This window comes from Desmodus rotundus, chromosome X, assembly GCF_022682495.2.
Source record: "Desmodus rotundus isolate HL8 chromosome X, HLdesRot8A.1, whole genome shotgun sequence".
In the NCBI taxonomy this organism is placed as follows: Eukaryota; Metazoa; Chordata; class Mammalia; order Chiroptera; family Phyllostomidae; genus Desmodus; species Desmodus rotundus.
Window position 1 is genome coordinate 2872891 of NC_071400.1, and position 25443 is coordinate 2898333.

At 39.8% G+C, this 25443-nt stretch overlaps 1 protein-coding gene across 3 annotated transcripts in view; it reads right to left on the reverse strand.

The window, feature by feature from the left end:
• The window catches only part of ATP7A (ATPase copper transporting alpha), a 105153-nt gene that overhangs the window by 74602 nt on the left and 5108 nt on the right, over window positions 1–25443 (reverse strand). Inside the window, exon 1 of one of the 3 annotated variants that reach the window (XM_045183805.3) lies at window positions 4114–4327. The exons of the other annotated variants lie outside the window; for them this stretch is intronic. The gene's annotated coding sequence lies outside the window, so the exon portion shown is untranslated. Of the gene's footprint in view, window positions 1–4113; window positions 4328–25443 lie in introns of those variants that run through there. 3 annotated transcript variants of the gene reach the window in all.

The window sequence follows — 25443 nt, forward strand, 5'->3', positions numbered from 1 at the left end:
AACAACAATAAAAAAAAGAGTATAAATTAGTACAACCGCTCTGGAACCTACTTGGCAATACCTGGTAGAGTTGAAGACAGGCACACACCAGAATACAGTATATTCACTCCTAGGCATATTTATTACCCTGCAGAAAGTCTCACACATGTGCACAAGGAGATATGAACTACAATGCTCATTACAACAGTGTTCCTAATAGTAATTAATGGTTAACGTGTCTTAGGTTATGTCCAGCTCTTAGAAGCGGAAACTGGAATGGTGGTTACAGGGGCTGGGAGGTGGGGGAAGTGGAGAGATGTTGATCCAAGGGTTCAAAGTCTCAGTTCTGCAGGATGAATAAACTCTGTAGGTCTAACGTACATACAGCAGGGTGACTGTAGTGAATAGTAATGTGTTAAATACTTGAAATTTGGCAAGTGAGCTCAAGAGTTTTTAACAAAAATTGGAAACTATCTGGGGTGATGGATATGTTAAATAGCTTAATTGTAGTAATCATTTCACAATGTATATGTGTATCAAAACATCACGTTGTATGCCTTAAATATATACAATTTTTATTTGTCAGTTACACCTCAAAAAAGCTGGAGGAAAGAGATTTTTAAAAATTAGCCCATTTTAGGGCAGAATAAAGAAGAACAATATAGGGAATGTGCAGAAATTAAGAGAAAGGTTATCAAAATTGAAATAATTCAGTAAGTGAGACCAATAATAAATTCCAACATATAAGCAGTCAAAATCATCCAGCCTATTTTACCAGGGCTTTAAAAGTACCCGTTTGTTAAACAAATTGATGAGTTCAAGTTATGCAAACACCACTGACGTAGTTCTGTAGTTCTGCATTCAGGGTAGCTACATAATATTTCCAAATCAATTTAACTTTTTCTACCTGTTTGCTTTTATTTAAAATCATGACCACCTCTAAATGGAAAATCAAAGGGGAAAGCATTAGCTTATCTATTACTTTATATAATTCATCTAATTCATTTAAATTGTGTAAGCCTTTGAAATGAAAATTGATCTTAGTAACCTGTTTCCAAAATACTGAGCACCTAATCTCTTTCATCAGACAACTGCCATTATATAAACACAGGACTAAGCTTCCAGATGAAACAGCTGGAGTGGACAAGTGTATGTTTTAAAACATAATTGTTCTTTTCATTTGATCATTTCCAAAAGATTAGGAGCCAATAAAGACACGTTAGTGAGGTCAAAAAACAACAGAACATTAAAAATTAAGAAAAGGCAATGTGCTTTGCTGGCCTTTTTTTTTTTTTTTTTTGGCTGTTGGTGATCACTGCCTTTCTATAGGAGCTACTATAAAGGACACAAGGACAAAATCAAGGGGGAGGGTAGAGGTGGGGGAGGGAGGTGGGACTGGCTGGGGTGGGGTGGAGGGAAGGGGAGAAAATGCAGACAATTGTAACTGAATAAAAATAAATTAATTAATTTTAAAAAAGTCCTTGTGATAATACAGATATTTCATATTTCTATAGCATCACAGAGTTGACAAAACTTTCATATACGTGAATTTCACGACAACCCTGCCATGTAAAGAGGGTAGGAACCTCCTTTTAAAGTTAAGGAAGCTTAACACTCAGACTTACCCACGCTCATACAGCCAATTCAGGCTGGAGTCCAAGCTAACAATAGCCTCCAGGGGATTAACTTAATAGGGTAGTGTTTGCAAAAGGCATAAAATAAAACCAGCCAAAGGAAGGAGGAGAGTAGGGGAAAAAAATGCTCGAAAAATAATGGTCCCCTGCAATAAACACTGGCGGGGACAAGTTCCTCAAAACTGAGAAACAGCCCTCCAGCTACTAGTCTCTTTCCCACCAGGGGCTGAGTATCTGCTGCCATGTCAATAATAGACTGGAGGGAAAAACATGCTTTATTTTATTATTATTTTTTTTTAATAGAGGAAAACTTGTCTTGCCCCAGACAAGGCCCTTCTAATTTCTGGGAAGTAGGATTCAATTATTTGACATGAAAATGTGGCAGCTCCTTTTCAACCATAGTATGGGTCAAAAATGGTCTTGGTGCAGTTGTCTACCTTAGGTTCTAAGAAGACTGGTAGTTGGAACGCTTTTCCCCATGAAAACCACCACCAAATTCAAGCGTGTCAGATATAATCTGTAGGTAAGTCGTGGACTACTTGTAATGCTATGGCTTTCTTCGTAAGGAAAAATCCATCTTATAATTTTAGCTCTAAGACAAAACAGTACCCCAAGCCACTGATAAAACTTTAAAAACCTATGAAAACTAAAACCCAAAACTGTCAGTATTTAACCTTTTTATGAAGTTGAGAAAGCACTTATTTTACATTTGCTGTAACTGATTAAGGACAAGTAAACTGTAAAATAAACGATAAAAGTTTGGCAAGGCTGAAAATGACAACTCAGTTTAAGCAAACTTTTCAAGTATGTCATTAATTTTATTTTAAAAATTACTAACAAATAATATGAATTACCCTAGTATTATTTTTTAATTTTAAATTATTTTATTGTTGTTCAGTTACAGTTGTCTGCATTTTCTCCCCACCCCTCTACCCCACCCCTCCACCTCACCCCAGCCAAACCCACCTCCCTCCCCTGCCTCCACCCTCCCCCTTGGTTTAGTCCATGTGTCCTTTATAGTAGTTCCTGAAAACCCTTCTCCCCACTATCCCTTCCCCCATCCCCTCCGGCTATTGTTAGATTGTTCTTAACTTAAATGTCTCTGGTTATATTTTGTTTGCTTTTTTCTTTTGTTGATTATGTTCCAGTTAAAGGTGAGATCATATGGTATTTGTCCCTCACCGCCTGGTTTATTTCGCTTAGCATAATGCTCTCCAGTTACATCCATGCTGTCGCAAAGGGAATAAGCTCCTTCTTTCTCTCTGCTGCCTAGTATTAATTATTAAAAAGTCTTATACAGATGTCAGAATAGACAGATCCTTGCAAGAGTAGGAAGTCCAAGAAACAGACGTGTGTGTATACATGAGAATTTAGTACACACAGACAATAGTACGGTGATTACTGGAGGGAAAGCAGGGTGAGGGTGGAAGAGGGTAAAGGGAGGATAAATGGTGATGGAAGGAGACTTGATTTGGGGTGGTGAACATATAATACAATACACAGATGATGTATCATAGAATTATACACCTGAAACCTAATAATTTTATTAAGCAATGTCACCCCAATAAATTCAATAAAAATGAATAAAAATAAATTTTAAAGAAGAATTTAGTATACAATAAGGGCACCATTTCCAATCAATGGAGAAACCAGTAAGTGGTGTTAGCATAACGTGCTAACCATTTTGTTTCGATGAAAAAGGAAACTTTATTCAGTGCAAACAGGTTAATTGTGATACAGCACACCTGTGGAGCAGCTCCCAACGTGCTAACCATTTGAGGTGAGCACTTTTATGGGGGGGGGTGGGGGGGAAAGACAGAACACTGTACTGGAACAACAATAAAAAATGTTAAAAATTAAAAAAAAAACTTTTAAATCACATCATACACCAAAATTAATTCCAACTGAGTTAAAGAGTGAAATGTAAAAAGACAATAGAAAATGCTACAAAGATGTAAAAGTGAATATTAATTAACAACAGCAACAACAAAACTTGGGCTGGGGAAGGTCCTTCTAGCATAAACCCAAAGCAGAAAACATAAAGGAATAGATGTTAAAATTTAATTATGTAAAATTTTAAAATTTCATGTGGCAAAATACACCATGTGAACAAACTACAAAAACATCTACAAATGGAGTTTCTTTAGGGAGTGATGAAATGTTCTGGAATTAGATAGTGTATGTGAATATACTTTAAAAAAACACTGATGTAACTTCTAGGATATGTAAATTATATCTTAAGAAACCCAAACAGTAATTTGTAGTCAGGCAACTGACAAAGTAAGAAATTCGAAATATCAATAAACACATGAACATTTTTGTTTAAAATTATAAATGAAAACAACAAAAATAAAATAATTCCTCCCTACCAGGTTAGTAAAATGTGACTATTACCATATAGCTTCAAACAGAACAAAAATAGGAAACCACCTCCATTTCTGTACTAGGGCATCACTGCCCCCACTACTGAACACAAAGTGGCAGTGAGGTATTTTCTTACCCTTCATCCTTGAAGCTGAGATGCTGCTAAGTGATTCTAGACCTGGCTGGGCAGATGCTTCGGCCCAGGGTTTTGAATCCTGAGGAAGTTACACAAATACACAGTGACAGACACAGAGCATTCGCAGCAGTTGCAGCAGCAGAGTGAAGAAGCCAGCAGCGGTGATGGCAAAAGTACTGAGCAAGCCAGTGCCTCTGGAGAGGTCCTCCAGACTGTTCCTACGGGGCAACCTTGCCCTGTTTTAGCCTCGCTGGGTTCCTGCCCATTTTCCAAGCCGGGGTGACCATCTTCCCTGTTGACTCTGTAAGCAATCCTAATAACCTACCAACAAATTCCTTGTCTGCTTAAATGAGTCAGAACTGTTTTATATTGTTTGCAAGCAAGAACTTGGACTAATACATGAATAATACCACGTGGCCATTAAAAACAATGATGTAGCCCTGACCAGCGTGGCTCAATTGGTTGGCCGTCATACCACAAAGGCAAAAGGTCGCCAGTTAGATTCGCAGTCGGGGTGCATGCCCAGGTTGTGGGTTCGGTTTGGTAGCTGATCTGAGCGCGTGCAAGAGGCAGCCAACTGATGTTTCTCTCTTTCTCCCTCCCTTCCCCTCTGTCTAAAAATAAAATTTGTTAAAAACCATAATCTAGATCTCTATTTACAAACAGGAAAAATGTTCAGGGCATTATATTAAGTAAGAAAAAGCAAATTTGCACTCTGCAAAAAGTTCTCTTAACCAACCTCCAATGGATTAACTGATGGTCTCTCTTCTACCACTGTAATATTCGATGCCCACAATATGCTTACATGCACTCGTCTCACCAGGAGTATGTTGGCATACTTAGCTCAGCTGTGTTTGCTCCCAAGCCTGTTTATGGCCACTGAACTTATAATCATGTGATTCAATTAAATATTATGTAAACTGGTGAAATCTGAGTATAAAAGAGAGCTATTCTTTCTATGAAAACAAAGGTAAATCCTTTTAGAAACACTCACTAAAGGTGAGCAATAAACTAATGAAATAGCTATACATAAAACAACTTAAAGAGATTAGGGGAAATCATAAAAATCTAAAAGAATTCTATTCTTTACTTACAAGAAACTAAACTAGAAGCTGGAAATCTGGAATAAAGCAATATGGATGTGGAATGTGTAAGAAAGAAAAGGAAGAATCCCAGAGGACCCATATACAAAGAGCGAGCTTTGGCCCTACATATAAGTATTAGAAAATGAATAAAAATGTTCTAGGTTTTAAAAAAATGAACAAGCCACATACACAGTTTTTATGGTTTCCTTCTTCAATGAGCCACCACTGAATGGTTAGGAAAGTTTTTAGCATGGTTCCATATTCTGTGAGGGAAGACGCTGCAGTAAACCATAGAACAAAGAGGAAAAAAACTGATTCCATTTTGTTTTAAAAGGGCCCTAGTAATTTACATTTTCAGCCTTGACTAAAACTTGTGATAAGACAAGTTTTATACACAGTTAAATAATAAAGTAGGATTGAGCCCTGACTGATGTGGCTCAGTTGGATATGGAGAAAAGGGAACCCTCATGCACTGATGGTGGGAAAGCACAGTGTGCCAAACAGTATGGAGTTTCCTCAAGAAATTAAAAATGGAAGTACCTTTTGGCCCAGCAATCCTGCTTTAGGGGTTATATCCAAAGAAACCTGAAACACTGACTCAATAGAATATATGCACCCCATGTCGACTGCAGTGCTATGTACGATAGCCAAGATTTGGAAGCAGCCCAAGTGCCCATCAGTAGATGAGGGGATAAAACAGCTGTGGTACATTTACACAATGGCATAATACTTGGCCGTAAAAATGAAGGAAATCTTATCTTTTAAGACAGCATGGATGGACCTGGAGAATATTATGCTAAGTGAAACAAGCCAGTCAGAGAAAGACAAATAGGAATGAGCTCACTCAAATGTGGAATCTAATGAATAAAATAAACTGACAAAATAAAACCAGAGGCATGGATACATGGAGCTGACTGACAGGCCTCAGAGGGGAGTGTTGAGCGGGAAACTGGAAGAGATTAGCCACAGAACATCATGCATATGTGCATACACCATGGCCACAGACAATGTGGTGAAGGCTGGGGGGAGCTGGGTGGAGGGGAGAAAAGGGAGGAATGGGGGACATCTGTAATAATGTTAACCATCAAAAATAAATTAATTTTAACAAAATAAAAAAAAATCTTGAGGTGGGGAATAATGGTCCCCATTCCAAAGCTACACAGTTCAGTCATTGTCTGAGTCTTTGCCAAGAGCTACTCCAGAAAAAAGAGGACCCGTAAGGTCCCTGCTGGGAGCAGCCAAGCAGCTCTCTCTGCAGGACTCAAACTTGGCAGGGTGGTGTCACCAGTAGTTAGAAGACGGCACAGCACACTCCCCAGGCTGGTGCTGTAACTGTAAGGGTGCACGACCCTGGGAAGGTGGCGTCTGGGTCGCTAGCAGACTCTTTTCTCCCAGGCAGACTGAGTCCCCACTGACTTTCACCACAGCATGCTACATGGGCTCCTCTTCCCATCTCTGTTGCTCTGGGTTGGGGATCCCTGCCTGGGGTGGAGACCACATGCTCCTGGGGAAGGGAGTTCTGCAGCCGAGATATCCCTCCAGCTTCTCAGCTGCCACGTGTAGGTGCAGGAGCTAGCACTTTCTGCATCTCCGCCCTTCTTACCAGTCTCTATGTGGTTTCTTCTATAAATCCTTGGTTATAATACTTCAGTTCAGCAAGCTTTCATTTGGTTATTCAGATTGATTGTGCTATAATTTAGCTGTAAATCAGGCTTGGCACCAAGAGGAGGTGAGCGTAGCTACCTACTCTGCAGCCATCTTGGAATCCAATAGAAAATAATATTGAATGAAACTAACAAAATTATATTGAATGTAATTGAAAAATTGTTTAATTAAAAAGTTGTAATTAAATCAGGCATTGGTATTCTGCTTAGAAAAGTGATAAAGAAGTGAATGAAATACTTGATGCATTTTATAAGGTACTTTATAAAAATCATTAATATGGAATATCCATGCCCTTTAACCCAGTAATTCTACTTCAAATAATATATCCAAAGAAAAGAGTATAAGCAACTCTACTAAGAGTGCTTATAACAACATTGTTTAGAAAAGCTGGAGCCAATCTAAATATCAATATGGATTTGATCAAATAAATTATCATTATTTTAAAAACACAGTCGTGTCCTGGCTGGTATGGCTCAGTGGACTGAGCACAGGCCTACAAACCAAAGGGATGCTGGTTCGTTTCCCGGTCGGGGCATGTGCCTGGGTTGTGGGCCAGGTTGAGAGCATGTGAGAGGCAACCACACATTGATGTTTCTCTCCCTCCCTTTCTCTAAAACTAGATAAATAAAATCTTTAGAAAAAACAGGAAATTATAAAATCAAGTAGTGATAAATATTATAAAGATAAAACAAAGCCTGTTAAGGAAAGAATATATTACCTGGATTTTGTTTTACTAATTTTCTAGTAAGAAAAAAGGTATTTTTATTTTAGAAAATGTAAATGTATTTCCAGGATACTTTTGAAGGATTCATGTATTTAGATAGGAGACTGGTCCAGGTCACCTGTAAGATCTCTGAATGACAAAATAATAATAATAATACAATAAAAATTAAATTGAAAAGAAGATCTCTGAAGGACTACAACTTAAAAAGGTAGACTTCAGTTACCTGGAAAATTCAGTTTTGCAAAATACCTCCTTCCTCAGTGAAGGTCACTAAAAGATACCATAGATCAGAAAAAGCTGCACCGAAGGCCCAATTTCATGGGATTCCCAGGGGCTCACCTAAAACCTCTCTACTTGATCTAGAAGAGCCTATTCACCCCTCCAAAGTTGTTTAGTTTCAAGTGCAAAACTGTAGATGTGTAATGCTAGACATATCTGTTACGATCACTTTATGGAGATGAAAAAAAAAGCCTTATTTCTTTCTCCTAACATATAGGCTTTCCTTGGTTCTCTGAAATCATAAAGTTTTGGGACAAAAGCATCTGGAGATAAAGGCGAAACGGTTTCTATAGTTGAAATCACAAAGATACTTTGTGAGCAGAATATTCCAGATGGCCAAAAGAATAAGGTTCTAAGTGCAGCCTCCACTGATAAGTGATAAAGTAAAAATACGTATGACATATTTGAAAGCCTGGATATTACAGACCCCCCTCTCAGGGGGACAAAAGCATGGGTACTGATGATGGTTTGCTGAGCTACCTTTTCTCTGGACAAGTCTCCCTCTTCATTAACGAACTGCCTTCAGAAATTCGTGCATCAGAGGTGGAAGCACAAGTAGTGACTCCAGAGGACAAGCGCCTCCCACAGAGATAAAGTCTGTAACTTTGGCTTCGTTGAAACTATTTAATCAGCTAAACTGAAAGGAATCAGGTAGATTTATACCAGCAACCAAATACACACTAGCATTTGACTTGTGTTGGAGGAAATGGTAATACTCAGTATATGTGGTTTATTTGGGTAACCCATCTTGCTGATCATGGAAAGGTATCTCCCCCATCAAGTAAGAATAAAGTCAGTTTTGCCAGTACTTAAAAAGAAGCAATTAGTATATTGGTATACAAACTATTTTCTCTTAATTTTTATAGTTGAAAGTTGAAATAGTTATGTGGTATGACTGACACCTAAAAATTAATACACATATATATTTTCCAGAATATTTTGACTTTTCCTAATGTCCATATTTTTAATAAATTTTTTCTTTTTAGCAAACCAAGGTCCAAAGAGCAATTTTGAGCATGAAGTGAGCAAACATCCCATAAACACTGGTCATATCTATACCCCCACCCACACCCAACCCCTCAATTCCTTTAATATCCTATTTTATGGACTTTGGTTAATAAAGGTTAAAATCTGATAACATTCTCTTCCATTCAAAGTTGAATCACTATCAGAACAGATAAGAATGAAAAGTTATCCACTGGAAATGTGTGGGAGCTCAGTTTTTAAAAAGGAACTAGCAATTAAAAATTGTTAAGGACAACTGTTTAACCAGGTAATTTAATATGAATGAAAATGAATTCAGAGAAGGCCTACATCATTCCAGACCTTGAAGAGTTTTTTTAAATACACTTTTCTTTTTAAAAAAATTAATCTGGGGGCAGGGGAGAGAGAGAAAGAGGGAGAGAGAAACATCAATTTATTGTTCCAGTTATTTATCCATTCAGTGGTTGCTTCTTGTATGTGCCCTGACCGGGATCAAACCCGCAACCATGGTGTATCAGGACAATGCTCTAACCAAGTGAGCTACCCAGCCAGGGCAAGAGTTCTTAACTGGCAAGTTTCAAGTTATCACAAGCAAGCAAAAGCCCTAATACTGATGGCTCTATAAAATCCACCTAATTTCTGGGAAAAATATTAATTGAAATTCATTAAACATTTGTTGAACAATAATCTATCAGCAACATTTACTATTTTGGGAATTTAAAGTGAAAATTCTGCCTGGTTGGTATGGCTTAATGGACTGCATGCTGGCCTGTGAACCAAAGGGTCGCCGGTTCGATTCCCAGTCAGGGCACATGCCTGAATTGTAGGCCAGGTCCCGAGTGCAGGGCATATGAGAGGCAAGCACACATTGATGTTTCTCCCTCCCTTTCTCCTTCGCTTCCCCTCTCTCTAAAATAAATCAATAAAATCTTTGACAAACCGTAATAACGTGCAAAATCATTATGATTTAAGGGAAATTTTTTTTTTCAGAATTCATTCCTGAGTTCTATGATTCTGTGCTTTCTTAGAAAACACTAGGATGAATTTTGTCATCTCACAAAACTAAGACTCTAAAATACACAGAAATCTTTAGAAAGTAGTTCTCGTAGAGTAAAAAGTGTGCTTTATCTACATGGAATCTATTTTTTCCCCCATCTTAGACATGTAATTTTCAAAGTGAATGCTTTCCTTCAGTTAGTTTGCTTTAAAGGGGATTCACCTTTTTAACTCTGAAAAACCTGTGAGGAGTCAAGCTGTAACTAATTTCTAAATTTTGGTTTAGTATATTCTATTGGGTTTTTGAAATAAATTGTTAAAGTGCCTCTTCTCTTCCCTTATCTGCCTTCTGTCTCTATTTTTGAAGGGTTCATGTGCACAAACATGCATACAACACAAATAAGATAGACTGAACTTAACTAATTAATATGTTCCAGCTAAAAGCTAATGCTGATAACACCTCCTACGAATATAGGAAATTAAAGCTGGACAAAGCCCAGAGAAAAGTAATTAGAGACTGAATTAGGAAAAGTGTAAACATCTATGTTCAAAGATGATACTCCCATACTTTTCTCATGAAACAAATTGTATCTGGCCAGATCTTTGCAAATCAGTCTCTTCAACATGTACACACAGTAGTGAGTCTGATGGAAATGGCTGAATTAATCTGAAAAGCTTAATAATTATGAACCAAGTTCCTAAAGAGTGGGTAGAACCTGGGCAATATTAAAAAAAACACAATTAAAAATAAGTATGGACCGGCCAAGATGGAGGTGTTAAGTAGACACGCTTCACCTCCTCTCACAACCAAAAGAAGGACAACAAATTTAAAAACAAAATACAACCAGAACTGCCAGAAAATCGAACTGTACGTAAGTCTCACAACCAAGGAGTTAAAGAAACATTCATCCAGACTGGGAGGAGGAGCGGATACGAGCAGCTGGGGTGGAGAGGACACACAGTGAGGGGGTAACTGGCAGACCAGCCAGGAGAAGCAGTGGCTAGAGGACCAGGTAGTCAACCATTCATGTGCAGATAAAAATCAGGAGGAACAACTGGGGAGCAAAACAGACTGCCCAACCCAGGGTTCCAGCTCAGGGAAATAAAGCCTCAAAACCTCTGGCTGGAAATACCTGTGGGGGTTGGGGCAGTGGAAGAAACAGTCTCTCAGGAGAATCCACTTAATGAGTCCACGGGGTCCTAGAACACACACAAGCCCACCCACCGGGGAATGAGCACCAGGTCAGCACCTGGAAGGGTGCCATTCACTTGAAGCGAGGGAAGTGACTGAAAGCAGGGCAAGAACCGAGCAAGTGGTACTGTTCTCTCTCTGACCCCTCCCCGACACACAGCACCACAAGCAGCAAAGTGGGTTGCTCCACCCTTTACAATATAACCAGTGCGCTGAGACAAAGAAATATGGCCCAAATGAAAGAACAGATTAAAACTCCAGAAAAATAGCTAAGTGATGAGGAGATAGATAACCTCTCTGGTGGAGAGTTTAAAACAATGATAATCAGTATGCTCATAGAGCTCCATAGCAAAATGAAGGAAGAAATGAAGGCTACACAAAATGAAATAAAGCAAAATATACAGGGAACCAACAGTGAAGAGAAGGAAACCGGCACTCAAATCAATTATTTGGAACAAATGGAACAAATATTCAACCAGAACAGAATGAAGAAACAAGAATTCAAAAAACTGAGAAGAGACTTAGGAACTTCTGGGACAATTTTAAGAACTCCAACATCCGTATCGTAGGGGTGCCAGCAGGAGAAGAGGAAAAGCAAGAAGTTGGAAATTATTTGAACAAATAATGAAGGAGAACGTCCCCAATATGGCGAAGGAAACAGACTCCCAGGAAGTCCAGAGTCCCAAACAAGTTGGACCCAAGGAGGAACACACCAAGGCACATCATCATTCAGTTACCCAAGATTAAAGAGAAAATCTTAAAAGCAGCAAGAGAAAAGGAGACAGTTACCTACAAAGGAGTTCCCATAAGACTATCAGCTGATTACTCAAAAGAAACCTTACCGGCAAGAAGTATTCCAAGTTGTGAAAGACAAGGACCTACATCCAAGGTGACTCTATCCAGCAAAGCTATAGTTTAGAATGGAAGGGCAGATAAAGTGCTTCTCAGATCAGGTCAAGTTCAAGGAGTTCATCATTACCAAGCCTTTATTGTATGAAATGTTAAAGGGACTTATCTGAGAAATAGATCAAAAAGTACGAACAGTAAAATAACAACAAACTCATAACTATCAACAACTGAAACTAAAACACAAAAACAAAAACTAAGGAAACAAGTAGAGCAGGAACATAATCACAGAAATGGAGATCACATGGAGGGTTATCAGTGGGGAGGAGAAGAATAGGGAGGAAAGGGACAGGGAATAAGAAGCATAATTGGCAGGCATAAAATAGGGGGGAGGAGGTTAAGAACAGTATAGGAAACAGAGAAGCCAAAGAACTTAAATGTACAACCCACGGACATGAACTAAGGGGGTTGGGGGAAATGCTGGAGGGTGGAGGGGTGCACGGCGATCGGGGATAAAAGGGAGAAAAAAACTTGGGCAACTGTAATAGCATAATCAATAAAATATACTTTTTAAAAAACCCAGCTGAACCTAAAAAAAAAAGCCTAAGCAAACAACTAGAACAGGAACAGAATCATAGAAATGGCAATCACATGGAGGGTTAACAGCTGGGATGGGGAGGGGGAGGAGAGGGGAGAATAGGGGAAAAGGTACAGGGAATAAGAAGCATAAATGGTAGGTACAAAATAGTAGGAGGTTAAGAATAGTATAGGAAATGAAGAAGCCAAAGAACGTATACTTATGACCCACGAACATGAACTAAGGGGTAGTGGAATGCCTGAGGGAATGGGGGTGCTGGGCGGAGGGGGACAAAGGAGAGAAAAAATAGGACAACTGTAATAGCATAATCAATAAAATATACTAAAGGAAACATATGGAGAACGAACATGCCATCTGAATAGAGAGAGGAAATACTGTGCATGGGAGCAGGAAAGCCGGTTTGCCTAGTCAGGATCAAGGGTGTGGGTGGGAATGAGGCAGGAAAGGAATAACAATACCATATTTTTGCATTCATAGAGCATACTTCTGTTTACAAAGGGACCTTTCATAAATTATTTCATTGAAGATAGCAGGTATATTCATTAGGCAATTCATTAATTCGATACACATTAAAGAGAACATTTTTGGCATCAGACAAACTTAGACTTGAAGCCAAATGCTGCCACTTTGTAGTTGTGTGACCATCAGCAGATTGTTTGATCTCTCTAATGCTCAGTTTCCTCATCTCTCACCAGATAACTCTTACCCAGGGACTATTGAGAGGAATATATCAGATAAAATACGTAAAGTGCCTGGCACATAATTCCATCTCGTCTTTGCCTTACTAATATTGCTGAGAGCCTAGTGTCTCTTAGGTTCTGTGCCAGGCCCACCAAGGTGAGTGAATATGACATAGGCTCTGCTTTTAAGGGGCTCAGGGACGCATGGTTAGTATGGTGACCTAAAAAAATAAAGGGAGTTGAGCAAAAACTTTGTAGAAGGGATGCTTTGTCTTTTTCCCCTTTTAAATATAAGAAAAAATTCGATTGGAGAGAGACAAAAAATATAGATAGGCAAATACAAAAAGAAACAACAAATCAGTCTACCAACGAGAGATAACTAATATTAACATTTTGAGGTAGGAGTGTACATGTGTGTCTGTGCATGCATGTGAGTTTATAAGGTTAGGAGGATATTTTATATATATATATATATATACACACATACAGATTTTTAATAAAATGATATACCACTGTTTTATAACACACTTTTTATTCAATGCTATAATGAATATTTTCTATTTCAGTAAATAGTAATATATAATAACACCTAATGCTTTTTACTATTTTAACCTTCACAACCGATGAGATAGATAGATAGCAATACTATGTCCATTTTACAAATGATGAAATTGAGACACACATAGGGTAAGTGACTTTCCCAAGGCCACACAGCTAGGCGGTAACAAAACTGAAATTCGAACCCAGTAAGTCCAGTCCTCAGTCTATGCCAAAACTTAAAAAGGCAAAATAGAAGTCCATCATATATGACTGCACCATAATTTAACCAAACTAGTATTGTTAGGTAAACTGGGTCTTGAAGGTTTAGCAGGAGTTCTGCAGAAGAACAGAAAGAAATTCCAAACAAAAGGGCCATGAGCAAATTATAGGTGTCACAGTGTGTGGCACATTTGAAGGAATGCTTTTACTATGACTGCGAATATAACATGAGTGCAAAAGACAAGGAGGTTGAAAAGGTAGGTAAAGTTACACCATGAAGGATAAATTTGAAAGGGACAAGACTAGACTCAGGAAGATCAGCTAAAAGTCTGTCGTCCAATAATGGAATATTATTATTCAGCCATAAAAGGGAATGAAACTCACGTACACTTCATCATGGATGAATCCTAGTGACGTTATGCTAACTAAACTAAGCCAGATAAAAAGGAAAATTATGCATGATTCCAGTTATAAGAGGTACATAGAAGAGGTAAATTCATAGAGACAGAAAGCAGAATAGCAAAATAGAGATGCAAAGTGGTGGCCTTTGTCACTAAGGACACCTCTAGCACCTAATATAATGGTGGCGACTGGTACCTACAGGAAAATTCAGCAAGTGGCTGTGATAAGAAATGAAAGGTGGAGAACCAAGATGGCAGCGTAGGTAGACACACTGCGCCTCCTTGCACAACCAGAACTGACAGAGAATCGAACGGCAAGGGGGTCCGACACCAAGGAAATAAAAAATAAACATTCATCCAGACCGGTAGGAGGGGCGGAGACGGGCACCGGGGTGGAGAGGACTCGCGTGGCTGTGGCGGGACCAAGTCTGGCGGAGTGTGGGACAAACGGCACAGGCAGTCTGACCCCTAGCAGACCCTGCGGCCCCACATTCATGCACAGATAAACCGAGAGGGCCGGACTCATAGTGGCGGGAACGGGGCAGGCAGAGCAGTGGGTAGCACCCCGAGGCCCCACACTCGCGCATAGATAAACCGGGATGAAGGGAGGGGAGCAAAGCAGACGGCGCAACCCAGGGTTCCAGCGCGGGGAAATAAAGCCTCAAACCTCTGATTGAAAACGCCCGTGGAAGTTGGGGCAGCAGCAGGAGAGACTCCCAGCCTCACAGGAGAGGTCGTTGGAGAGACCCACAAGGGCCTAGAGTGTGCACAGGCCCATCCACTCGGGAACCAGCACCAGAGGGGCCCAGTTTGATTGTGGGTATCGGAGTGAAAGATTGAGATCCGGAGGAGAGTGAAACGGGCGCCATTGCTCCCTCTCAGCCCCTCTCCCACAACAGCGTCACAGCGCAGCGACCAGCATTACCCCGCCCCGGTGAACACCTAAGGCTCCGCCCCTTAAAGTAACAGAAGCGCCAAGACAAAAAAAAAAAAAAAGGCCCAAATGACAGAACACTTCAAAGCTCCAGAAAAAATACAACTAAGCGACGAAGAGATAGCCAACCTATCGGATGCACAGTTCAAAGCACTGGTTATCAATATGCTCACAGACTTGGTTGAATCTGTTCGAAAAACAGATGAAAAAATGAAGCCTATGCTAAGAGAAACAAAGGAAAATGTACAGGGAACCAATAGTGATGCGAAGGAAACTGGGACTCAAATCAATGGTGTGGACCAGAAGGAAGAAAGAAACATCCAACCAGAAAAGAATGAAGAAACAAGAATTCGGAAAAATGAGAAAAGGCTTAGGAACCTCCAGGACGTCTTGAAATGTTCCAACATCCGAATTATAGGGGTGCCAGAAGGAGAAGAGGAAGAACAAAAAATTGAAAACTTATTTGAACAAATAATGAAGGAGAACTTCCCTAATCCGGCAAAGGAAATAGACTTCCAGGAAGTCCAGGAAGCTCAGAGAGTCCCAAAGAAGCTGGACCCAAGGAGGAACACACCAAGGCACATCATCATTACATTACCCAAGATTAAACGCAAGGACCTACATCCAAGATTACTGTATCCAGCAAAGCTATCATTTAGAATGGAAGGGAAGATAAAGTGCTTCTCAGATAAGGTCAAGTTAAAGAAGTTCATCATCACCAAGCCCTTATTATATGAAATGTTAAAGGGACTTACCTAAGAAAAAGAAGATCAAAAATAGGAACAGTAAAAATGACAGCAAACTCACAGTTATTAACGACCACACCTAAAACAAAAAGAAGAGCAAACTAGGCAAACAACTAGAACAGGAACAGAACCATAGAGATGGAGATCACATGGAGGGTTGTCAATAGGGGAGAGGGGGGGAAAGGTACAGAGAATAAGTAGCATAGATGATAGGTGGAAAATAGACAGGGGGAGGGTAAGAATAGTGTAGGAAATGTAGAAGCCAAAGAACTTATAAGTATGACCCATGGACATGAACTATAGGGGGGGAATGTGGGAGGGAGGGGGTGGGCAGGATGGAGTGGAGTAGGGGGTTAATGGGACAACTGTAATAGCATAATCAATAAATATATTTTTTTAAAAAAGAAATGAAAGGAGGGTCCTGGCTGGTGTGGCTCAGTGGACTGAGCGGGGTCTGTGAACAGAAAGGTCGCAGCTTTGACTCCCAGTCAGGGCACATGCCCGGGTTGTGGGCCAGGTTCCTGATTGATGCATCTCTCGCACATTGCTGTTTCTCTCCTTCTCTTCCTCCCTCCCTTCCCCTCTATCTAAAAGTAAATAAATAAAATCTTTTTTTAAAAAAAGAAAGAAAATGAAGGTGGGAAATCAATCAAAGATACCAGTCACTTGTTTGCGATGGAAATATTAGTGGAGTAGCTAGGTCTCCACATCTTCTGACTCAGGAGTATCGTATCCAAAGGGCTATGTCGTGCTTTGTGTGCACGTAGCTCCAGACTGTCTCTCTGACTCTCCAGAGTTCTGCTTGGATGTCACCTGCAAATGTGAGATAAGTTGAGGCCTCCAAAGATATCTGCATGAAGACCAGACTTAGAAGCAGGATGTAGTAAAACCCTGACATTTGGTTTTTCCTTTTTGTAATGCAAATGATTGGCTTAAGCTTTGATTGCTGAGAAATCCACTTCAAAGAGGGCTATCTCTAGTAAACACACTGCCAGCCACAGGACTAGATAAAGCTCCACTCCCCTCCACAACCCAGGCTGCTTTTTAAATTTTTTGAAGATTTTTTTCTTTTCTTTTTTTTTAATTAATTAATTTATTTTTATTCAGTTACAATTGTCTGCATTTTCACCCCACCCCAGCCAGTCCCACCTCCCTCCCCCTTGATTTTGTCCTTGTGTCCTTTATAGTAGTTCCTATAAACCCCTCTCCCCACTATCCCCTCCCCACTCCCCTCTGGCTATTGTTACAATGTTCTTAATTTCAATGTCTCTGGTTGAAGATTTTTATTTATTTTGAGAGAGAGGGGAAGGGAAGGAACATCCATCAGTTGGCTCTCACATACCCCCAAACAGGGACCTGGTCTGTAACCCAGGCATGTGCCCTGACTGGGAATTGAACCAGTGACCTTTTGGTTTTGCAGGTCAGTGCTCAATCTACTGAGCCACACTAGCCAGGGCTAATTTTTTATATTTTTAAAATAATGCAACTCTTTCTTTTGTTGCAAAATTTTGTAAAGAGTTTATTTATTTTGGAGAGAGAGAGGAAGGGAAGAAGAAAGACAGGGAGAGAAACATCAATGTGTGGTTAACCCTCATACACCCCCAACAGGGGACCTGGCCTGCAATCCAGGTATGAGCCCTGACTGGGAATTGAATGGGCAACCCTTTCCTTCACAGGCCAGCAACCAATCCACTGACACACACCAGCCAGGGCATCAAATTTTCTTTGAAACTCTCCCACTTATCATCTTCATTGAGAATATATTCAAAACTTAATACTGAGTTGCTGTTAACTTTTTCTGGCTATGATGACATCTCTGTTTATTTTATTCACTTTTGGAATTTTTAAAATTATTATAGATTAACAGGAATTTGCAAAGATATTAAACAGATCCTGTGTATCCTTTACCCAATTTCCCCAAATGTTACATTTTGAATACCTTATAGTACAATATCAAAGTAAGAAAATTTACATTGGTATATGTTTATTTTTAGGTCTCTGTTTAGAAATCTTGGTTGATTTAGATAACTGATCATTGGTCTGCTTATTTTTCTCTTCTGTGCTTTAATTTCCACTCATATATTTTAAATTTACCAATAAAGAGTGAATTTACAATACGGAAAAAATTAAACAAGAAAGCAGAACAGATGTCACCAGGGGTGGGAGGAGGGGGAATGAGAAGCTATTGTTTAGTGGGTACAGAGTTTCTGCTTGGGATGGTGAAAAACTTCTGGAAAAGAATAGTAGTAATCAGGCCCTGGCCAGTGTGGCTCAGTTGGTTGGAGCATCATTCTGCAACTGAATGGTTATGGTTCGATTCCCAGTCAGGGTACAAAGCTTGGGTTGCAGTTCGGTCCCCTGGTCCAGGCGCACGCGATCCCTGGTTCAGGTGTGTGCGGGAGGCAACCAATCAATGTTTCTCTCTTGCACTGATGTTTCCCTTTCTTCCTTCCTCTCTCTCTAAGGACAATGAAAAAATGTCCTTGGATGAGGATAAAAAAATAGTGGTAAGAGTTACACAACATTGTGAATGGACTTAATGGCACTGAATTGTACACTTAAAATGGTTAAACTGGTAAATATTATATTATATACATTTTACCACAATGAAAACAAAAACCATTGCCAAGAAGGGGAACAATTAGGGTCTGGAGATAGAAAGGAGAGGAGAAATTTGAGATATATCAAGAACTCAACAGATTTGTGATTGACAATGTGAGGTGAGAAAAAAAATAACTCCCCAGTTTCTGGGTACACTGGAGTGGCATTTTAAATTTCCTTTTATATATAAAGAAACAAAGGCCCAGAAACACAAGGTAATTTGTCCAAAGTTAGTTTGTTAATAGCAGAACTGGCGTGACTCCTGATTCAAATTCAGTACTCCTTCCATTACAACACGACACATCAAGAAAGAATATTATACATCACATCAATAACTGCAAAGACAAAAATCACATGATCGTATCAATAGATGCAGAAAAAGCATTTGATAAGATACAGCACCCATTTCTGATAAAAACACTCAGCAAAGTGGGAATGGAGGGAGCATTCCTCAACATAATAAAGGCCATATATGAGAGACCTACAGCCAACATCACACTCAATGGACAAAAACTTAGAGCTTTCCCGCTAAGATCAGGAACAAGACAAGGATGCCCTCTCTCACCACTCCCATTCAACATAGTATTGGAAGTCCTAGCCACAGCAATCAGACAAGAAAAAGAAATAAAAGGCATCCAAATTGGAAAGGAGGAAATGAAACTGTCACTGTTTGCAGATGACATGATAGTGTACATGGAAAATCCTATAGACTCCACCAAAAAACTACTCAACCTAATAAATGAATTTGGCAAAACAGCTGGATACAAAGTCAATACTCAGAAATCAAAGGCATTCCTGTACACCAACAACGAATCTGCAGAAACAGAAATCAGGCAAAAAATGCCATTTGATATAGCAACAAGAAAAATAAAGTACCTAGGAATCAACCTAACCAAGGAGGTAAAAGACCTGTACTCAGAAAACTACACAACACTGAAGAAAGAAATTAAGGAAGATACAAACAAATGGAAGCATGTACCATGCTCATGGATTGGAAGAATTAACATCATCAAAACGGCCATACTACCCAAAGCAATTTATAGATTCAATGCAATCCCTATTAGAGTACCCATGACATATTTTACAGATATAGAACAAACATTTCAGAAATTTATATGGAACCATAAACGACCCCGAATAGCTGCAGCAATTTTGAGAAAGAAGAACAAAGCAGGAGGGATCACAATACCTGATATCAAACTGTATTACAAGGCCACTGTAATCAAAACAGCCTGGTACTGGCATAAAAACAGGCACATAGACCAATGGAACAGAACAGAGAGACCAGAAATAAACTCAAGTCTATACGGACAATTAATATTTGACAAAGGAGGCAGGAGCATAAAATGGAGGAAAAACAACCTCTTCAACAGATGGTGTTGGGAGATCTGGACAGCTACGTGCAAAAAATGAAACTCGATCACCAACTTACGCCATACACGAAAATAAACTCAAGATGGATAAAAGACTTAAATATAAGTCGTAACACCATAAAAGTCCTTGAGGAAAACATTGGCAGGAAAATCTCAGACATTCCACGCAGCAACACCCTCACAGACACGTCCCCTAAAGCAAGGGACATAAAGGAAAGAATAAACAAATGGGACCTCATCAAAATAAAAAGCTTCTGCATGGCTAAAGAAAACAGCACCAAATTACAAAGAGAACCAACAGTATGGGAAAACATATTTGCTAATGATACCTCAGACAAGGGCCTGATCTCCAAAATATATAAAGAACTCACACGACTCCACTCCAGGAAGACAAACAACCCAATTAAAAAAAAATGGGCAAAGGACTTGAACAGACACTTCTCCAAGGAAGACATACAGAGGGCCCAGAGACATATGAAAAGATGCTCAGCATCACTAGCCATCAGAGAGATGCAAATTAAAACCACAATGAGGTACCACCTCACACCAGTCAGAGTGGCCAACATAAACAAATCCACAAACAAATGTTGGAGAGGATGCAGAGAAAATGGAACCCTAGTGCACTGTTGGTGGGAATGCAGACTGGTGAGGCCACTGTGGAAAACGGTATGGAATTTCCTGAGAAAACTAAAAATGGAACTGCCCTTTGACCCAGCAATTCCGCTGCTGGGATTATACCCTAAGAACACTGAAACACCAATCCAAAAGAACGTGTGCACCCCAATGTTCATAGCAGCACAATTTACAATAGCCAAGTACTGGAAGCAACCTAAGTGCCCATCAGCAAACGAGTGGATCCAAAAACTATGGTATATTTACACAATGGATTTCTACGCAGCAGAGAGAAAGAAGGAGCTTATACCCTTTACAACAGCATGAATGAAACTGGAGAGCATTATGCTAAGTGAAATAAGCCAGGCGGTGAGGGACAAATACCATATGATTTCACCTTTAACTGGAACATAATCAATAGAAGAAAAAAGCAAACAAAATATAACCAGAGACATTGAAGTTGAGAACAATCTAACAATAGCCGGGGGGCGGGGGGGGCAGTGGGAAGAGGGGATTACAGGAACTACTATGGAGGACACATGGACAAAACCAAGGGGAGGGTGGAGGTGGGGGAGGGAGGTGGGTTCAGTTGGGGTGGGGTGGAGGGATGGGGAGAAAAGGCATACAACTGTACTTGAATAACAATAAAAATAAAAAAAAGAAAGAAAGAATATTATCTTACATTTATATAGCACTCTGTAATTTAAGAGTACTTTCACATGCATTAGTTTGTTTGATACCCATCACAACCTGTGAGTTAGAGCAGGTTTCATCATAATTTTACGGATGACTACACTTAAATACAGTAAGAAAATTGATGCAACTCCTTAAAATCTTCAAAGATCTAAATTTCTTCTGTCTGAGTACAGGAGAGCCTTAAGGTGGAAAGTGAGATGCAAGTGATGAACTTGGGAGTACCATACTGCTATATGTAGCAGGTACTAAGGGATAATTGGGGTTAAAAATAGAAGTGGTGTCAGTAGGTTTCCGGACTGCCATATTGCATAACTCCGTGTCATAATTTTTATGGACTCATAATGTGACTGCTGCCCCCTGGAGTTGTGTAAGAGCCCTGGATGAAGACACAGTGGGAGTCTCCAACCTGCAAATCAGGATCTACTGGTAGGTTGAAATCTCACCTCATGGAGCGCCAAGCCGGTTCCCAATAATGGCTTGTCCTCTCTGGCACCCACCCTTTCTGCCACAAGTCTCAGCTAACATTCCCAGAGGGGAAAGGGAACCAGCAGAGCCAGCGTCAACTTCTCTAGGACTGCGATGCTTGTACCTGTCCTGATCTCAATCAAGACTCACATTAAAAGAAGCTCCCCATATAATAACGTTGGACATCACCATAATAAAGGATTGGGCCCTGGCTGGTGTGGCCCAGTGAATTGAGAGCTAGCCTGAGAATCAAAGGATTGCTGGTTTGATTCCCAGTCAGGGCACATGCCTAGGCTGCAGGCCAGGTCCCCAGTGTGGGGTGTGCGAGAGGCAACCACACATTGATGTTTCTCTCCCTCTCTTTCTCCTTCCCTTCCCCTCTGTCTAAAAATAAGTAAGTAAATATATTCAAAGGATTGGGAGGAGACGAAGATGGTCTTGCGTGATCATTTCTACTTGTCTGGTGTGAAAAAAATTCTAAAAAGTGACAGGATATTGCTGTTAAACCTTCTTAGAATATGATCATACCAACATCAAATCCAAGGGTAACGAGAGAATAACGCAGGTCATAACAGGCAGTCATTTGGCAAACCACTCATGCCTTAAGCCAAGTTGAAAGAATACTAATACAGCTTACAAACAAAACTAACTATAAGACTTCTGACCAACTTGTATTGAGGTACCACACAAAACCAGAATACAAATGGTCCAGCCAGATGCTTCAACTATAGAATACAATCTAAACCTGACCTGATGCTTCAAATGTAGAACAGAACCTAGAGCGATGACCACTGGGAGTCCTCAAATGGCCCAAATAACTGCAGTTACGTTTCTCTTCCTTACAACCAAAACCAAAAGTTAGGCCAATGTAGTCTGTTTTGCTCGAAGACATTTCTGATGACATGCCCCCAAGCATCAAAGAATGCATTTCCTTTCCTGCCCTAACCTTCTACTTCTCCCAACTTCTCGCACTTCCCACTGGCACGTCATGCTACGTTGCTCTCCACTGTTACCTAGTGCTGCTTGGGTTACTGACCCCAGCTGCTCTGTGTATATATCATTTTATTGCCTTTATAGTTGTGTCACTAGGAAAACTGAATACAAACTTCTCAACTCAGGAAACACATTAGAGTAGAGATGGTATGAAACTGAGTCAGTATGACTCCGAAAACCATGCTCCTAACTCTCCCCAAAACAGGGTATCCAAGGAATTTAGCACAGATTCAACAGCTGCTGAAAGCATTCAAAACACGATGGGCTGTACTGGAAAAGCCCAGCCTTCCCTCCCGTGTTTCTCCTTTACTCTCATACTACTACCACACTCACAACACTTCTGACACCACGTGTGTGTGGATTTTCCCCACCAAGCATCAATTCTGTGTGACACCAGCTGAGTGCCCCACAATTCAATGAACTCTGACACTGTCTACCTGGAGATAGTGTCAGATCTCACGAGTTAAGGGCTGGTTCCCACAAAACTGCTCTACCCTACTTTGCACAGACTTAAATAGCTGTTTAAATCATTCCAAAAATGGTCCACATCTATTATTTTCAATACTCTTCTCCAACATAAACCTCTACTACAATCAGGCAAGTGCCCTCCCTGCCACTGCCCATGCTTGCCATTTCTTTCTATGATTTTGTTGAGATGGTTCTCCCCACCTAGAATGTTCCTTCCACATATTTAAATCCTATCCCATTACTTGTCTGGAAACTCCACAAAGCAGGACCATATCTTCTGTGTTCACTACAACATCCCCAGCATACTGCACATGGTAGTTACTCAAATAATTGTTGAATGAATAAATGAACCCAAGTCCCACCCCCTCCATGAAAAGCGTATCAAATACTCATACCCACCTTCTTTTTGAATGCTGAATACCCTCGGAATAAGCATCATAGTTTAGTACCTAATTCCTCTGTAATTGTTTGGTATTAGACTTCTTTCTCTGGCTAGACATTAGAGCAAATGCTTTATGCTTCTTTGTGTATGTAAGCACTATGTGCACAAGAACATAATAAACATTTATTAATTGGAGTGCTGATGTAATTCAATATACAACTTCAATTTGCACTCAACTTTGTAAAATTTAGTTATTTTGCAGAGTTGGTTAGACATGAATAAAGCCTTTTCCACTGCCTACATTTTACATATCGGAAGTCATTCAGTAGAAGTATGGCTGAGCATTTGGCAATTAGAAAAATAATCTACAAAATCTCAATAGCCCAGAGTCTGTCTCTCACTAATTCTACAAGCAGACTGGTAGAGAAACAGAATGAATACATCAGGGTGATGTGACCTGCTAGCTGTCACAGTGAGTTTTGAGATGGCATGTCAGCATACTGTGGGTGTCTTGTAGGTTACTGTATCCTCCCAGTCTGAGTTTTCCATTTTCTTTGGTGCGATGCAGAAATTATTGGGTTGGCCAAAAAGTCCATATGGCTTTTTTCCATGAAATAAAAGACATATTTTTCATTTTCACCAATAAATTTTTCATTTATTGGTTTGGATATTTTGAGTATGTCGGTTATCTCCCATATGGTATAACGTTGCTCGTTCTCAACTAATGTCTCGATTTGATCCATATCAACTTCAACTGGTTCCCTGACCATGGAGCATCGTCCAGTGAGAAATCTCCAGCTCAAAACTTCACAAACCACTTTGGACACATTTGATCTGTCACAGCACCTTCTCCATACACTGTACAAATCTTTTTTTGTGTTTCAATTGTGTTTTTATCTTTCTTGAAATAACGAAGCATAATATGCCAAATATGTTGTTTATTTTCTTTCATCTTCAATATTAAAACAGCTACACAAAAATCCACCAATTTAGATTGTTTGTTTTTTAATGCACATTGAGCTGTGGCTGGTATGGCTTAGTGGATTGAGTGTCAGCCTGCAAACCAAAGGGTCACCAGTTCGATTCCCAGTCAGGGTACATGCCTGGGTTGTGGGCCAGGTCCCCAGTAGGGGACGTGTGAAAGGCAACCACACATTGATGTTTTTCTCCTTCTCTTTCTCCCTCCCTTCCCCTCTAAAAAATAAATAAATAAAAATCTTTTTAAAATAAATGCACATTGATATGACAGCTGTCACAATGCAATCTAACAAAATTGTTTCCAATGAAGTTAAAGACAACTAAGTGCCACTAGAGCCATCTTATGGGGAAAAAAAAAACCCACACGAACTTTTTGGTCAACCCAATAAATACTGCTTGCAGGTACTGATTGATTAGTATATTGCTCCTATAGTCTACTTATTAATGGTACAGCAAAACTGTAATTTAAAATTTTGTTATGCAGGTTGCTAAAAACTACATTTACAATAAAAAATGGATTTAAAGAGTAATAGTAAGTATACTTTGTGTGTTTACTACCCACCAGGCACTGCTTTTAGGGCTTTACCTGTATTAACTGACTGGCGATACTAAGAGGCAGGTATTGTTATTGACCCCATTTCAGAAATTTGGAGGAACTGAGGCAAACAAGATAAGAAATCTGTCTGGGGTCATACAAGCAGTAAGCAGAGGAGCTGGGTGTGATTCCCACCCAGGCAATCTGGTGCCACAGACCCCGTCCTTAATTCTATGTTGTGGTACCTCTAAATTAGCACATCACAATACAGTGGTGAAATTAAGATGCCTTGAAGTTATCAGGGAAATAATATCCAGTAGTCCGGAAACTGTAACCAG